The sequence below is a fragment of the Canis lupus genome, chromosome 10 (assembly GCF_048164855.1).
Source record: "Canis lupus baileyi chromosome 10, mCanLup2.hap1, whole genome shotgun sequence".
Classification (NCBI taxonomy): Eukaryota; Metazoa; Chordata; class Mammalia; order Carnivora; family Canidae; genus Canis; species Canis lupus.
In genome coordinates, this window is record NC_132847.1 from 45,851,492 (window position 1) to 45,870,480 (window position 18,989).

Sequence of the window (18,989 nt, forward strand, 5' to 3'; positions counted from 1 at the left end):
AATGGCACAGAAAGTAGAATGGAGCCAGGAGAAAATTAGAGTATAGAAAGGGGAGAAAAATATACACAGACGGCAGCAAGAAAGGAGAAAGACAGGGCAAGCAGGTCCAGATAGAACAAGCAGTTTTCAGAGAAGGAAAGTGAAATGACAAACAAATATGAAAGTGACTGAGTGCAAAAGACAGTAGGTGAATATATGACTTTACGTGGGTTGATATTTCTAAGCAATTATTATGGAAGCAAATCAATGTTCTTATGATTCTTTTTCCTGCTAGTGGTAATAGGTGCTCACATGGTAAAAAAAACTCAAGGATATAAATCACTCAAAATGATCATCCCCTTTTATAATTACTTTTACGTATTAAGTACATATTAGTGTTGATTCTCTTTATATTAAGTCAATTATTCAACATATAGAGTAGACCAATAAATGTAAGGAATAACAAAATCAATCCTCTGTGTATGTGTGTGTGTAATGCTGTCTTTCTAGCTCAGTTAGGGGAACTTCTTGTAGAACTGATCTTATAGTGTGAGGAACTGATGATTAATGAGGGAGGGTGTTTTGAAATCTAAGGTTCTTCAGAACCTTATAATTGCTGAACAGTAACAATTATAGGGAACAGCAGCACACCTGTGCCAGTCCTACCTAAAAATGAAAAATGAGAAGAGTGTTGTCTTTTCCTCCTTTGTCTTCCTATATGAGGGGAAAACCTTTCAAAAGTTGGTGGGGATTTCAGCATCTGTAGGAAGCTCAAGTCCCTTATATGTGTTTTGGAAATCAACATTCTCTCCAGCTAGGTGCCCAGGAACTTTCCTGAATCAACGTTTCATTTGTATCAGTGATAGGTAAATTCCATTTGGAGCAGGTATTTGTAGGTGTTCTCAGGATGGCTTTATGCCTTCCTGTCTGCTATGGGCAAGTCCTGCATGCTCTGTGCCACACAGCAACCTGGACTTCTAAATAAAAATAACGTATAGAGTATTGTTTCAACAGGCACAGACGTCTGTGTCCACTGTGCTATTATCTTTGTCTTCCTTATACTATCTTTCTATTTTCCAATCCATTTTCACCGACTTTCTAATTTAGTCCTCAGTAATATGCTGCGATCTCATCAGAAAATACATTTAGCACAATGGCTAAATTACTGGATTGGAATTTCATTTTCTTTGGCATTTTAAGATACTCTAAGTAAACTGATAGCAAATGCTTTGGGGACGATAGACCTCCTTTATCAGTGTAGAGCTCGGCACTCAGTGTTAAATTATTTCTTGAAATGGTTAGTTGGTGAGAATAATACTGAGAAGAGAAACATTAAGTGTATTTGACTAAGCTAAGAGCTCTAGCATATATTTTAAATTAGTATGTTCAGTATTATCACCCTTAATTCAGTCCTATCACAAATATACTGTGTGATGGCACATTTTTCAAATAAATAGGGACCAGAGCAGTAGAATTAGCTGACAGTACTGAATAGCTATTTTATGGATTTTTTTATTCCTCTCTAAATGAGCTCCTAAGGATAAATGTACAAGACTCTTTGGAAATGGACTGGCATGATTCAGAAATCTATATTTACACATCTTGGAGACAAATTCTTAGTTTAAACTCCTCCCCATCATGTGCAGAGTGAAGGTAAACTATCAGAGAAGGAAGGGTAGTAGGGTGTGAAGATGACACACACTCAAGGACATGTCTTTGAAGCCTCAGGTTCCACTCTCCAATAGCCGTTCCTTTTTATTCTGCTTCTGCTCCCACATGAAAGAGGGAACAGTCCCTGAAGCCAATTTCAGTCTTGCAGTTTAGAGCTTGGTACTTCACATGCTTCTTTAAGATGTGTGATCTTTTTCCATCATCTCTAAGATCTCCTAGATGTCTGACCTTTCACTTGTGATGTCTCGATATTCTTTTACAGAAAATTGCTGTTGACTTATAACCTATCCTACCCCCCCTTTTTTGGTCTTTTCATTGGCAAAGTCACACAGTATAGTTTTAAGTCAGCACCAAGAATGAAACATTAACATATGTAAGCATATTAGAGATAATATAAAGAATAAAGCTATTATACAAACATGTAGCAGCATCCAAAAAATGGTAAAATTCCATCCACTACTTTATCACATAAGTATGATTTACTTTGTCTACACATATTTAGCCAATCCAAGGTTATGCACACCAACACAAATAATATATATATATATATACAAATGAATTCCCGAGTTGGACACACTGCTATATAGATACGATGTAATGGGTTTTAAAGGATAAGCAGCTATTTTGTTAAGAACGAGCTCAGATTTCATCCTGTGGCATATCTCTTTAGTGGAGTTAGTGGATTTCTTCATGCAAGAAACATCCACTAAGAAAGGTGATGGATGATATTTGGTTCCCATTAGAGTAAGTTGCTTTGGCCTAAGTAAAAGAACTGAAAGGAACAGGAAACAACCTGGTATGTCATATTCAGAAGCTGAAGCACATTTACTGTGACATTTGACGGTAGTAATGCGCTTGGGTACCATATTATTTGGTGTGTCATTCTTAGATCTTATGTTGCCATAACAACAGAATATGTGTGTGTGTTTAGTAGAAAGACAATCCATTTTTCCCCCAGTCAATTTTTTTCTTTGATCTAAAGAACTTGCTTCTTTTCTTTGAAGTTGTTCACAATAGGGCATGATAGAAGGAGCACAGGTAATAATTACAGAAACTTCAATAGAAAAAAAAAAAAACAACAACATGTTTTAAATGAAAGTTTTAAGCTCCTTGCCTTATGTCCCAGGACTGTTAAAGATGATTGAAGTGATTCCTGCCGGTATCTATCACAATGCCCTTTTCCCCTTATCAGAGACCAGCCAAAGATACAAAGGTTATGCCTTTCTTGATTAATCTATGTGACAGGGGCAAATTGCCTGTTGTTTCTGTTTTTTCCTACAGAGTGCCAGAGGCAGGAAACTACTATGCTTCACTAGTGACTCATAAGAAAACTTAATAGAAGGTCTCTAATGCCCACTGGCCCTACAGTTCCTGATTGATGTAGTCCCAAACTCAGCAGGCTCCCCTCATTGAACCAAGCATGTCAGAGGATGGAGAAAGTGTGGGGGAAGGGTCCCTTGGCCTCGGTAGTCAGGAAGGTGGGTCTGACATATTTTGCTCTTAGTAATTTTATCTATATTTATGAAGACAACATTTTGTTATCATTGTTACCTGCCAAGTGACTACATTTATGTGGTAGTTTTATTATCTTGCTGGTTTAAAAATACTGTTAATAGAGTTGGATACCTCTGTGCAATCTTCAGTTTCCTAGCTGGAAAGTAGATTAAATAACACATACCTCATGGTTCTTTGGGGAAAATTATATTGAATAATTTTGCAAATATTTAAAAGTACCTAGAAAAACTTTAAGAGTGTAATCAGTGCTGATTACTATAATTATATGTAGCTATGTGCAAGACTGAAAGGTGCTCTTAAGGGCTACTGCTGAGTTGATATCACATGCTCCCCCCGCCCGCCCCCCCTTGGAAGTTAATGCTTCCCATTTCAGTACAGTGAGGTGATGTTGATAAAATTTACATTTGGAAACTCTCATGCTCACTACTATCCAGGAGCTAAACCAACACAACTAGCTACCCAGAGGCACTATGCTAGGTGTGTAACACTTTATAGCATTTAACTAAGAGGTTGATATTGGGTTGGGGGATACTTATAAAATTATTCTTTTATATACTTTATAACGTAAAAGAAACTTTACAAATATTTACAAATATCTTCAGGGTCAAATATGTACACAGACAGTATTTGTTAAGCGTATTTATAGTGTTTCTCAAAGCTAGCTGTGCATGAAAATCATCATGGAGAAGATTAAAAATATAGATTCATGAGCAACCCAACACTTGTTCCGATTCAGTAGGAAAAGATGGCAGCCCCAGACTTATATTCTGACCATTACTACGACTGTTCTGATACCTAATTAGGTTTGGGAATTAGAGGTCCACAGGTGTTCCAGTATGGAAACTTAATATAACTTTGTAGTAAAAACACAGGACCCATTTGTACTTTATTTCTCTTTCTTCTCATATATTCATGTACATGTCTCTAAAAAAAAGACAATTGGCACCCACATGAAAAAACACAATTGGAAGATGTGCCAGAAAAGTTGCCAATCTGAGAGAAAAAGATTGTCTGATGCTTTACAAACTTATTACCTCATCCATGTAGGAAGCATTAAATTTGGTTTTTGCAAAATCTTATTTCCCTTAGACGTTAACTATTGAAGCATCTTAAATGTGCACTGTCTTCAAATTTATGTCAGCAAAAGGCAAGGTTTATAGTCCATCATTGTAACCTGTTTTTGCATTTCCATTTCTGGATTGGCATTCATTATGTTAGGTAATTAATGAGATATAAAAAATGAAGGTATTATGGAGCTTTATGTCATTTAAAGTCTATTCAGTATTATTACATCTTTGACAGAAGAAAATAAAATCCATGATAAAAATGAAAACTACGACCTCATCTACACTAACTTAACTAGGGTTTCTGAACATCTTTAGGATCGACTCATTAGTACCCACTGTTCACTATCAGTCTCAATATACATGACTGATTCAACTTTATAGTATTCTTCATAACCCCTGAGATATAGCTGACAGGAGTGCAGAATATATAAAATCACTTCTCATGCATACAATGTGGTCCTGTGGATTAATTTTGACTAGTTGGTGACATATTCTCTGAAAGTAACCCTCTTTTATTTTTTTTTTATTTTTTTATTTTTTTGCAACCCTCTTTTAAATATAAGCTCCCATGGATTGTTTGATTTTTTTTTCTTCAGTTATGATTTATGGCTAAATCCTACCTAAACTGGTAGAGGCACCAAGTAACAGCATGCTATGAGGGCTCAAACAACATCTGTTTCTTAGAAACATGTGAGCATATTTTGTTCAGCCTGTATGTAGCAAATGGGTCATGAAGCTACTTGAAAAAGTTGTTTCCCTGTTTAAAAGAATGAAGCTCTATGTGATAAACTTTTTAGATATCCTTCCAAGATCCCTGTATCTTTTCATGCATGCTAACATTTTTAAATTCATGCCCTCCATTCTTCTTTGAATTAATCCCATTAAAACTGTTTTCTCAACTTTTATTAACTATACTTTTTAAAATATGATAAACTCCTTATCAGAATAAAAACACCATAGTAATTTTCCATTTTGTCATAGTAACTGTGAGACTCAGAAATAAGAGAATGCACAAAAATAATACAACATGGGAGTTAGAACAACTTAGGTTTTACTTTCTAAATCTGGAGTATCTTGAGTCCGTTTCTTTATCACACTTGAGTCCATTTCTTTATCACTCTAAGCTATTCTCCCATAGGAAAAGGGGCAAAAAGATGCCTACCCTGTACTTTATAACATATAGCATAAGATGACTAATGTGAAGATGGTTTGAAATTGTGAATTATTACACAAGAAAAATTATGGTATTAAAAAGTCACCTCCAGATTAACACCTCAGTTTTTATAGAGTGGAAGAGTGAACAGGCTTTTATATACAATGGATTTTAGCCAGAAATCAGTACTGAAATCTATATATGTCTTTTGTGAACTACGGTTAATAATACCTCTTAGGAGTGCTGTGAAGATGAATGAGATAAAGTTTATCTCTGGACTGCATTTGCCTCCCAACCTCCACTTCTAAAACATCCTGTCTTCCAAATCCATCCAGCTCAAACTTTTGGGAAGCTTTACATATAAAAGTTTGACAAAAACAAACAACAAAAACATCTTTCCTCTGACTTCCCAAAGGTGCTAGATAGTTCCATAGTGAAATATATCTCACAATGATTATTTGTTCACTGCCTCCTAGGTTATACCATTAACTCCTTGAAATAGAGGACAAGTGATTTAATTAACTTTATATTCCCAACATCTCACAAACGTTAGCTACCACTCAATAAACATTTGTGGAATCAATAGATGAGTAATGGGCTTTCAATTGATGCTAAATATATAAACATTCTATTCTAGTTCTCACTTATAATATTAAAATTCAACACTTGCTCTATTGTTTAGAAATAATTTTTAAAATACCCTCTCTAACAGTGGTATTATTATATTAAGTGTTATCATGTAAGATATTGCATTCAGGGTAAGTGCTCTCCTGGAATAAACTGAATATTACAATAAAACATAATTTCAAAAGAGTCCTGCCACATGCTGAAAATTATAACAGTATTTCTCCTTAAGATGCTTGGCCTATATTCATATCCTTATGGAGATATTGTTGGTGGTATTTAAGTTCCAAACTATCTATTAGTTCTACCCAATTGATTAATACATTTCTTTATACAGTAATGATAGAATCCACTGTTTACATACAATGGAATTGTAGCTTGAATGGACAGTAGGAAATGAACTTTAATGCTTCCCAAAAATTTACAGCTTCACAGTAGCAAGAAAGATTAAAATGGGAACATTTCTCACACTGCTAACTTTTACTTTTTCTGTTCTCCAAAATTGAAAAAAGGAAAAAATTAAATAACCTCAATCTATTGGGACAAGTAGTATTTGGAGCTCCCATGGAGTACTATGCCCCGCAGTCTTCAAATTTCTTACTGAATTTCCGAACATATACACAATCCAGTATGAAAGTGCCATCTTCCTTGGTCCCCATTTTCTTGGTTCTTTCTTTTTATTCCTCTCAAAAGCATATAGAAGCAGATATCAGGGATTGAAGGAGGTAATGATTAGAATTGGTAACTGAGATGGGAAGTTCTGCCTATGATCCTAAGAACTGCTATTTTCCCCCAGATAAACATTAACCGTGTAAGACACTGTGAGAGTCACAGATTCAGGGATGGACGATCCTTTTGAGGACAATAGAGAGAGAATTTGTATAAGTTTCCTGAGTGAGAAACCTTCCAGATGGCAGCCCTGAAAGTTAGTTTTTCCTGCTCAAAACACAGAGCTTCCTCAAGAGGAAGATAACACTTCCTTTCATCGGAGAGAGTAAGGGTTTTCAACAGAGTTATTCTAGAATTGGGAAACAAAACAAGTGCAAGGATTTTTTTTTTTTTTTAACGTGACAAAGTTAGTAGAAGTCCCAATGCTTTTCAGTTGGAGCAAAAAATTTGCACTAGAATATAACATGTATGGTCCATCAGAGGACTCCCCCCATCACTGGCAATAGTACAGAACTCAAAGAAAAGTCAAACAGGCCAGTGTATGAAACAAAGTAGAAGCAATCAAAGAGAACACAGAAGTGACCCAATTCACCCTGCAGTGTTCTCATCAGAGTGGATACTCATCTTTAATAAGAAAAATTATTGATAATTTTTAAAAAAGATTTTATTTGTTCTTGAGAGGCACAGAGAGAGACATAGGCAGAGGGAGAAGCAGGCTCCTGACGGAAAGCCCCATGTGGGACTTGATCATGGGACTCCAGGGTCACATCATGAGCCAGAGGCAGACGCTCAACTGCCAAGCCACCCAGACATCCTGGAAAATTACTGATTAATATTCATACTTGAATATAACAAATACTTCATTGTGTACATGTTTAAGTTAATCAGTGGCTGCATTTGTTTACCCATTTTGGAACTGAGTTGGTTTTGATCCATTTATTTGATTGAAAAGATTAAAAACAAAAACTTCACATGTTCAAGTGTCACATCAACTACAGATCACCCTTCAAGTCCATACAAATGAATACTAATCAATAAGAACAAGCTACAGTTACATAGGACACAGAGGAGAATATTGAGTAAAGAATCCAAACACAGGTATGTACTATATTATTTCATTTATATTAAGTTTCAAACTGACTAATCTATAGTGATGGTGAAATAAGGATAATGATCATCAGTGGGGGTGTGAATGAAAGAGGTTATGGAGAGGGGCCTCTCTGGATGCTGGTAATGTCACTTACTGAACAAGGTGCTGGTTACAAAGAAGCAATCACTCTGGGAAATTCCATGTATTTATATGGCTTCTTCATTTTTTTTGTTATATATGCCATTCTTCTTTGAAAGAATTTAGAATAAATATACCAGCCATGAATATGGTATGCTGAAGAAATACATAATAGGACATTTTTCTCATCAACAACTCTTACATTCAACATCCCAGCCGGCATCTCCAAGTATCCTCATACTTCACACTTGATGCTTTAGCTCATTTGTTCTCCCAACCTGAATCACCAACCTTGACCTTTCTGTAGGGCTGGGCTGGGTTGTGGGGAAACCTTATTCAATCCACAAAATCATGGTGAGTGACTAATTGGTCTCTCTCTAAACTTCAGAGTTCCTCATCTAAACATCTTTGAACAATTCTAAAGGATTTTTTTTTCTGCCTATTGAAGTTTATGTCCTTGTTCTTTTTTTTAAGGTTTTTTATTTATTCATTCATGATAGACAGAAAGAGAGAGAGGCGCAGAGACACAGGGAGAGGAAGAAGTAGGCTCCATGCCAGGAGCCCGATGCGGGACTTGATCCCGGGACTCCGGGATCGCGCCCTGGGCCAAAGGCAGGTGCCAAACCGCTGAGCCACCCGGGGGTCCCCTTATGTCCTTTTTCTAATCTTTCTTTTAAACCTTAAACTTCCTTGAGTCAGGGGCTATGCTGTAGCCATCTTTGTGTGTTTCCTCCTTGAAGTCCTTGACATAGTTCCTGGCCTATAATAGATGCTATATTCTGTAAATATATGTAGATGTGAATTGTTAGTCATAGTCCATTTTTAACTATAACATCTTTATATTCCACACAACCTTCTAGGTCATCTTTGCAGTTCCTCAGAAGGTAATGATCTATTCATCTGTGGTCAAGGATAAGATTACTTTTGGCATTTCATCACAATATAACTGATAAGAGCAAACTTTGATTGTTTAATATTTCAATCTGCCAGGATCTATCTAAAAGAAGGAAAAAGTGTTCCTTTCTTATGGGAGCAGATGTTTCAGGGAGGCTAAATTGATGTTTTATGCTTTTCTCTCATTCCCCCCCCCCCCCCCCGCCCTTGATTGCTATTTTTCTTTCTTGGAGCTGGAAAGAAAAGGATGAGGAGCTAGTTCTAAGACTAGAAGGTGAAATCAAGGTGTATTCTCTGTGTTATTACACAAAATTGAGAATGTATAACACATTTTCAAATCAGAAGGAGCTCTATCTACACCGGCTAATGAGGTAACCTACTTTGGTGATTCACTTTAGGTCTGCATGGATGGAAGCTAGTTTTATCTCTTAGTAGAAGAACTCACTAACATTTTCATCTTTTATTTCAGGGGGCTTCATTCCCTCTGTGTTTGCCTTTTGTACCTTTACAGTCCCTTAACTCATGCAGATAGTTTTTCACATAACCTTCCCACCTGCCACTCGTTTGGCACTTTATGCTGCTTAAAACAGTGAACCAGCAATAAACAGGTCCTGAGGAGAAGCTTCCAGATTGCAGCAGCTTAAGTTTTGATGGCTTCCCTCCTGGCTATGATGGTATTTTTCCTCAACATTGAAATACCATTATTCTCTTGATACAAGTTTTGCTTACTGCTTGTGACCCTGTTGCCTAGGGCTTTAAGAAATTAGTCTCCTTTAAATAATCCAAGAAAAAGAAAAGATCATCCAAGAGAAAGCTCTTTGCCAATTCAGTCTCTCTCATAGCTTGAAGCTGCACTAATTAGACATGCTTTTCTGTGGTTACAGATCTTCTTCATCTGCCATGTTGGCTGAAGAAAAAAAAAGCCATTTCTTCATTTTACTCTCACAGATTTCTATAGACTTGCTCTTGCCCTTCAAATATGCATTATGGAGAGCTCCAAAAAATAACATTTATTTAAGTTTGAGCCTGAATAACTGTAAAAAAAAAAAAAAAAAAAACCAATGTACTGATCATCTTGCAAAAGAACGTTTTAATGTAACATAACAAACCTAGCCAGAGTTAAAAAGAGGGTCAGGGAAACAGGATTTTATCATAGCAGCAGATAAATATTTTTCATTAAACATTAAAAACAACATCTGTTACTCGCTTTAACAGTGTGAAGATTTCACTTTATTAAGTTTGGGGTGGTTAATGACTTTAAAAGTAATTTGCAATTTAAGTATGTCTCTTTCTAGTGGCTAATTCATGACTAAGTCTTTAGTGTTAACTCAATTTTATTAATGGTCTTTCTCAAGATAAAGTGACAAAATGGTACATCATTCTTTTGAATTGTGAGAATAAGAAATGTTTTCCTCACGCATTTATGGCTTTTCTCAGAGCTTCCCTTTCCCATGTCTTCTGCCTTGTTTCCAGAAAAAAGATATCTGGAGACTAAAGAACAACTGATGGGGAAAAGAATATTTTTCTCCTATATTCTCATTCTTCAAATTGCCAGCTGGTGGTAGTCATTACACTTCTTGTCATGATTACTTCATTCAGAGGCCAAACTTAGGCTTTCTAAGTTATTTAGCAAAGACAGATCAAGGCAGAAAATTTCAGCCCCAAAGTGAGTAGAGTGGAGAATTACTTTTGCTGCAATAGAACCAATTAGCTGAGTGAGATAAGAATTCAGAGGCCACATGAGCCACAATGTTTGCCTATATTGGCTCAGTCTCCATAGTAGGTATCAGCTTTAGCTTCTTGCTACTCCGGGAGCTGTGTTATTAACTCCAACATGATTAGCTGTACCCATGGTATGTCCAACCCTCAAAAGGATGAAAATTGTCCTTCATGTCTTCAACTAATTTATACCTGAAGTCAACAGAAGAGCGATGCCAGTCCAGTTCAAATCCATGGTCACTATGGTCCCCAGAACCATATGGTATGATAACCTCACGTTGGTAGTCAACCTCTTCTCTCTCTGGCTTTCACCAAGTCTTGGTGTTCTCTCTTTACCCACTGATATATCTCAGCTAAGTCTCAGCAGGTTTGAGCTCTGCTAAAAGCATACTGGTAACTTATTTTTTTGATTTTTATTTATTTATGATAGTCAAAGAGAGAGAGAGAGAGGCAGAGACACAGGCAGAGGGAGAAGCAGGCTCCATGCACCGGGAGCCCGACGTGGGACTCGATCCCGGGTCTCCAGGATCGCGCCCTGGGCCAAAGGCAGGCGCCAAACCGCTGCGCCACCCAGGGATCCCCCATACTGGTAATTTAAAAAAGAAACTGTCTAAAATTATCTTAGTATGTCTTTAACACCTCATGTTTTGTTTGGTTAATTCATGGATATTTTGTATTTGAGACTATAATATAGGTGTTTATTATATAAAAAATTTCCTCAAATTTTGAATAGATTTTGTCTCAGGGGGAATAAAATCTCTCATGGTCATCCCACTATTTCAAGTACTCCAAGTACACCTTTGTACAGCCCTAGTTTAAAAGTCCAGGGTCTGAAGAGTAACGTTAAATTGCTGAATCATTACACTGTATACATGAAACTAATATAATACTGTATGTTAATTATACTTCAATTAAAAAATTCCAGCTTTATTGGGATATAATCGAAGACAAGTCACACATATTCAACATTAAAAATTCAATATATTTTAATGTCATATCTACATCTGTTACATAATCATCACAATCTAGATAATAAATATAATCTATCATCCCCAAATTTTCATATGCATATTTGTAACTAATTTCTTCCACTAGTACCTGTTCCACCCCCATTCCCATGCAACCATTGATCTGCTTTCTGTCATTATAGATTAGAATTATGTTTTCTTGAGTTTTACATAAGTGTAATTATACAATATTCATTTTTGTGTGTGTCTGGCTTCTTTCACACAGCATTATTGTTTTGAGAGTGATCCATATTGTAGCATAACTCCTCACCTCAATAACTCCTTACTTTTTATTCTGAGTAGTACTCCACTGTATATATAGAATAGGATTTGTTATTTATCTATTCACCAATTGATGGGATTTTTATTGTTTATACCTTATGACTATTACAGTAGTTCCCTCTACTTTATCTGTGGTTTTGTTTTGTACAGTTTCAGTTACCCTTGGTCAAATGTAGCATGGAAGCGGATGATCTTCCTTCTGACATACAGTCAAAAGATAAATAATAGCCTAATGCTACAACACAATACCTACCTTACTTGCCGTATTTCATCTCCTTACTTACATATTTTATCATCATACCATCACAAGAAGAAGGGTAAATATAATGATATAGTAAGTTAGTATAATAAGATTATATTTAGAAAGAGAGATTATATTCATATAACTTCTGTCATGGTATATTATTACAAAATTGATCTATTTTATGATTGTTGTTAATCTCTTACTGTGCCTAACTTATAAGTTAAATTTTTTCATAAGTATGTATGAATATGAAAGAACAAAGTATATATGGGCTTTGGTATGATTCATGGTTTCAGGCATCCACTGGGGATCTTGGGATGCATGTCTGTGGATAATGGGTAGGGGGACTACCATACACATAAACTTTCCATAACACACCAAATCTTGTTAAAACATATGCTTTCAATTATTTTGGGTAAATAATTAGGAATGAAATGGCTGGGTCATATGATAGGTGTATGTTTAACTTTTTTAAAAGTTGGAATACTTTTCTCAAAGTATTCATATCATTTAACATTCCCACCAGCAGTATATGAGAGTTCCAATTCCTCCACATCCTTGAAATTAAATTATTGGCCTGAGTTCTTCTCTGGAGGCTCTGGGTACAAACATCTTCTTCCAAAATCATTCTTTTTGTTGGCAGAATTTAGTTCCTTGTGGTTTTAGGACTGAGTTCTCATTTACTTGCTGGCTGTCAGCCAGGGAATGCTTTCAGCTCCTAGAGGGTACCTGTATTCCATGCCACATGGCCACTCCACTTTAAGCCAGCAGTGATTTGTTAGATACTTCTTGTGCTTCAAATTTCTAACTTTCTCTTCTGCAGCTAGAAAACAGTTTCCTTTAAAAGCCTCATGCGAGGGATCCCTGGGTGGCGCAGCGGTTTAGCACCTGCCTTTGGCCCAGGGTGCGATCCTGGAGACCTGGGATCGAATCCCACGTCAGGCTCCCGCTGCATGGAGTCTGCTTCTTCCTCTGTCTATGTCTCTGCCTCTCTCTCTCTCTCTCTGTGACTATCATAAATAAATAATAAAAAATTAAAAAAAAAAGCCTCATGTGATTAGGTCCAGGACCACCTGAATAATCACTCCATCTTAAGGTTAATTATGCCATATAATGTAATCTAATCAAGAGAATAAAATTTACCACATACATTTCCCTGAGGCTTACTCAGGGGTAGACTCATCAGGTGTTGGGAAATCTTGGAGCTATGTGAGAGTTCTATCTACAGCATTACTCAAATATGTTCTGCTCTCTTTCACTTACCTGGGGAATGCTATTATATGTATATTAGGCCTGTAATATTGTCCTACAGCTCACTCATGTCTGTTCATTTTTTCAGTCTATTTTCTCTCTGCATTTCATTTTCAATAATTTTCACTACTCTATCTTCAAGTTAACTATTCTTTCCTTCTACCATGTAGAGTCTTCTGTTAATTTTGCCCAGTGTATTTCTCATACATTATAATTTCATTTCTACAAGTTTGACTGGGTTTTTAAATATCTTTCATATTTCTAATTTTTTGGAATATATGAGATATAATTATAGTGCTGTTTTAAATCTTGTCTGTTAATTCTAACACCTGTGACAGTTCTGAGTTGGTTTGACTGATTATTTTCATCATTATATTTTGTATTTTCTTGCTACTTTGTAACCCTGGTAATTTTTGACTGGATGCTAAGCATTACGTATTTTACTTTGTTGGACCTGGCTATTTGTAGGAGGAAAAGCATTTTCACCTGAATTTCCTGATTAATAAGTAGCACTTGGTGGTGCTCAGAATGGCTCTTTCAAGTAGTAAAGATACGTTTTGAGATATTTATATTATCTTTACTACATATAGCCATAATAGAAGTTATTTTAAAAAGTGTATGATCCTTTTGGGCCTTGCTTTTAAGATATTTTAGGCAAGATCCGAGTAATACTCACTCTAGAACCAAAGGAATAACACATATCATGAGTTCAATTAGGGATATGTTAAGTTTAAGGCACTTATTAAGCATTAAGACAGAATAGATAGCTGCCAGGTCTCAAAGAATGGGCAGAAGTTTCTAGATGGAGAATAGAGAAAGGAGGTATCACATGAGGGGAGAAACATTTGAAAAAGAATTGAAATATAAATGGCACTCATACTAGCCCTTTACTATTTTATGTGTTTTGAGATATTTATATTATCTTTACTACTTGAAAGAACCATTCTGAGCACCACCAAGTGCTACTTACTAATCAGGAAATTCAGGTGCAAATGCTTTTCCTCCTACAAATTTTATCCAAGGTAAATAGAAAAAGCCAAAACTACACATTATAAAACACTAAATTTAAAAAAGGTTTTATAATCTTGAAATGTGTAAATTAAAGTAATCATTATTTAATTCCTAATTGTATATTCATATGTTCCTATATTCATCATTTTGAGAGTAGGAACCAATCAGAAATGTTCCAGGTATCTTTACTATTTTAATATTTGCTACCAGATTTCCATACAGTATCTGAAAGATGGCAAGAATTCAATGGGTATTAGCAAATATAATTTGTATTATGTCAAAAGCACTTTTGACTCTCTTTCCTAGTACCTTCTGAAGACTGTCACAGGGGCACTGTGATTCATGGCTACTGCTCTAAGTAATCTCTTACTATTAAGTGTATGCATTTGCATGACATAAAAAGTAGAACATGATTAAATGCATTGTTTATTACTCTAATAAAGTGTTACTTTGAACAAATCTGGCCTGCCCATAAAGCTATTATTAAACACTATACTTTCATCTTCCTAAAAGGTAAGAGATATGACCTGTCCAAATTCTCTTAGATGGACTGGATCAGATACTCATAAGGAGAGCATAATATGGAGACAAGATATGGAAGGCCAGAAAAGTTCAATTGGTTGTCAGGTACAGGGATACAAGTTCAGGACTGGAAATGGGATATAAAGCCAAAAGAGTGAAGGCAAATAAAGACAGTAAATGAGTGCGAGATAAAGAATAAGCAGGACCAAATTGAGACAATCAGTATTAGGTGTACTGACTGGATTATTGCCACAACACCCCTCCGCCCCCCCCCCCCCCGAACTCTGTCTTGATGACTGCTTTTCACTAAATGCTTTGCTTAAGAACTGGTGCACATTTTCTTCTACTTCTGTTTAATTCAGGTTTCAAACAATTCCTGAACAAGAAGAGTTCCATATTGCATTGTAGATTAGCACTCCCAAAATGGAATACATTTTTCTCGGTTTACTTTCCTTTTTCTGTGAAAAGCATGATTCTTCTAATATTGGAGCTCAAAATTTCAGAATTATTGTTAGCAATTTTCTTTCCATTAACCACACCTCCCTTTCTCACTCCATTTAAAATAATTTTAGGTGAAGTATATTAAGCATATAATACAATACACTCAGGAGTGTATACAACTTATGTATGTACACTTATGTTATTGAGGCACCATCGATGGGCTCTCATGTGGTCAAAGCAGTTGAGCAGTTACCATCTACCATTAAAGTTGTTCATGCCAAATGGCCTTTTCCATAAAGTGCTAGTGTATATAAATCTGGGGTTTTGATTTTTTTTTCCAAATGCTTTAGCAGATTCAAACTCTGTTCAAATTAATTTTTGTGGAAGAACTTTTGGCTTGATTGCAAATATCCTTGTGGGCTATCTTTGTGAAAAAGGGTGAATGCCATCTGTCTGAGCAAGAATGAAAGTCAGCGTCCTCAACACTGACAACAAAATGCACCTAACTTCTTGTTCAGCTTGTTTCTGAAGCACATGAATGGATGACAGAGTACTGAGGCACTACTTTCAGAACAGAACTATGAATTAGCCATGATACAGCATTTACTAAAGGCTGCCTAGAGCATCTAATACTGAGGAAGAGTAGTGTAATGGATATGCTAACCTTTTATTTTTTTTAGTTCAAGAAACTCTATCCTGATGCTGAAGGAATCAGAAATAACATACCAGTATAATATTGTTTTAACTCTTATCAGGAATATCTCTGTCCAGGAGAACATTAATTATTCCACTGAATGACTCAATGTAGCAGATACCATGTGGGATGCCTTGGAATATTAGATGAAAAGGAGGCAGGAGCCATTTAAGACTGAATGTTGTGACTGCAACTGTTAGGGTTGATAGCAAAACCTTCCATATGTAGAATATTGATTTAACTTCTAGAATCACTGCTGAGGAAAAAGCATAATATCACTTATTCTTATTTTTATCTCACCTACTTATTTATTCAACAAATATGTATTGCCTGCCTTCTACATACAAAGGAAATATGATAGGGAACCAGGGAGATCTAGTCCCTATTTTGAGGAAAAATGCACTATGAAATCTCAGAAATATGGCATTTGAAGATGTAGTCATACTAAAACCTTAAGATCATTAAAATAAATGTAAAATGATCAGGTTCAGGTAGTGAAGCCTAAGGGAAAGAATGATAAATCAATTATACCTGAAAACTTACTCTATAGGAAGCCACTCTTACTAACGTCATAACTTATCTCAGCTTCCTGCTGTTAATATTTTTCATATAAAGTCTAAAATGTTCATATTAATCCTTCATGTTTTCCATGACAGAAAGCTTATTCCTCAAAATAAAACTGTTTACTTAAAGAAAGTCAAATAATGAGAAATCCTTTACTAACTCTACTTTTGGCTAAGTTGCCATGAAATACAGAACGTGTGCCATATAATTATCTCATTGGATCACATCTATTTCTTTTTTTTTTCCTATTTTCTGTATGACTTTGTTGTCCATTCTTATATTAGATTTTTCATTGTATGTGATCAAAGAATTTTTGGGAGAAGCAAAGAATGGCCAACTTAATTAAAAATATGCAAACAAATGGAAAATATATTCCACACATTAGATGGAAGTTCTCAATTGCATATTAAAAGGAATCATTTCTTATGGGCATATATAATACTCTCACAGCTATCACATATATTCTTTGAGATCAAGCACCATCTTTTTTATATGTATATAGAGTGTATGGTGGGAGTGGCTGTGAAAAATTCTCTTAGGATTGTTATCAGTTTTCTACTTTCTCTTCAATAGCAGAATAACATTTTTCCAGCTTTTTTGAGATATAATTGACATAAAACACTATGGTGTACAATATGTTTATTTGATATACATATATATTGCAAAATGGCTATTACCATAGAATTAGCTAACACCCATCATGTCACACAAATATCATTTTATTTTGTGGTGAGAACATTAATGGTCTACTCTCTTAGCAACTTTCAAGTATATAATTCAATATTATTAACTATAATCACCATGCTGTACACTCTATCCCCAGAATTCTTTCTTCTTATAATCAAGGTTTGTATCCTTTGACCAATCTCCCCATTTCCCTCACCATCCAGCCCCTTGGTAACTATCAACATTACTCTGTTTCTATGACTTTTGCTCTTTTAGATTCCACATGTAAGTGATATCATACAGTATTTGTTTTTCTTTGGCTTACTTCACTTAGCATAATGCTCTGCAGGTTCATCCATACTGTAACAAATGGAAGAATTTCTTTCTTTCTCATGGCTCAGTCATATTCCATTGCATATATATACCACATTTACTTTATCCATTCATCCACCGAGAGATACTTAGTTTGGCCATATCTTAGCTGATAGTAATGCTATAGTGAATATCAAAGTACAGATACATTTTGAGATCCTCTTATCATTTCCTTTGTATATACCCCCAGAAATGAGATTGCTGGATCATATGATAATTATATTTTTAATTTTTTGAGGAACTTCCATAGTTTTCCATAGTAACTGTACCAATTAACATTCCCTAAGCACTGCTCTCCACATCCTCACCCACCACACTATTATCTTTATCTATTATCTTTTTGATAATAGCCCTGATAACAGGTGTGAGGTGATATTTCATTGTGGTTTTGATTTGCATTTCCTTGATGATGAGTGATGATGAGCACCTTTTCATGTACCAGTTATCCATTTGCATATCTCTTTTGGAAAAATATTTAGGTCTTTTGCTCATTTGTAAATTGTGTTGTATTGGGTTGTATGTTTTTTGTTGTTGCAGTTTGCTACTGATTTGTGTTAGTTCCTTATATAATTTGGATATTAACTACTTTATAAGATATGTGGTTTACAAATATTCTCTTCCAATTCATAGGTTGCCTTTCCATTTTGTTGATCATTTCCTTTGCTGAGCAAAAGCTTTTACTCTGATGTAGTCTCACTTGTTTATTTTTTGCTTTTGCTGCCTTCACTTTTGGTGTCAAATCCAGAAAATCATTGTCATTTACCCCCTATATTTTCTTCTAGGAGTTTTACATTTTCCATTCTTACACCAAGTCTTTAATCCATTTTGACTCGATTTGCATGCGTGGCATGAGACAGAGATCCAATTTCATTCTTTTGAATGTCATAATCCAGTTCTTCCAACATCATTTATTGATGGATTTTTTTTTATTTATTATCCTTTCTCATCAATTAATTGACCATATATTCATGGGTTAATTTTTGGATCCCTATTCTGTTCCACTGATCTACATATTTGTTTTTATGCCAATAACATACTATTTTAATTACTAAAACTTTATAATATAATCTAAAATGTACTGTGGTTTGATTTTCATTTCCCTCTTGATTAGAGATGTTGAGCAGCTTTTCATGTATCTGTTGGCCATTTGTATGAATTCTTTGGAAAAAAAATGTCTATTCAGTTCCTCAGCCCATTTTAAAATTTGATTGTTAGGGGTCTTTTTGCTTTTAAGTTGTAGGAGTTCTTTATATTTTTTTGGATATTATCTCTTTATCAGGTATATGACTTGTAAATATTTTCTCTCATCTCATAGGTTTCCTTTTCATTTTGTTGAATGTTTCTTTGCAGGAGCTTTTCAGTGTGATACAGCCTTACCTATTAATTTTTGCTTTTGTTGTTTGTGAGGATCATAAT

The 18,989-nt window shown here is 35.3% G+C and overlaps 1 long non-coding RNA gene across 1 annotated transcript; it reads left to right on the forward strand.

The window, feature by feature from the left end:
• Positions 1–2,566: 2,566 nt before the first annotated feature.
• On the forward strand, positions 2,567–13,051 carry LOC140640950 (uncharacterized). Its single transcript, XR_012037545.1, has 4 exons — positions 2,567–2,688; positions 2,932–3,128; positions 10,950–11,108; positions 11,959–13,051. It is a non-coding gene; the product is annotated as an uncharacterized lncRNA (long non-coding RNA).
• Positions 13,052–18,989: the final 5,938 nt, after the last annotated feature.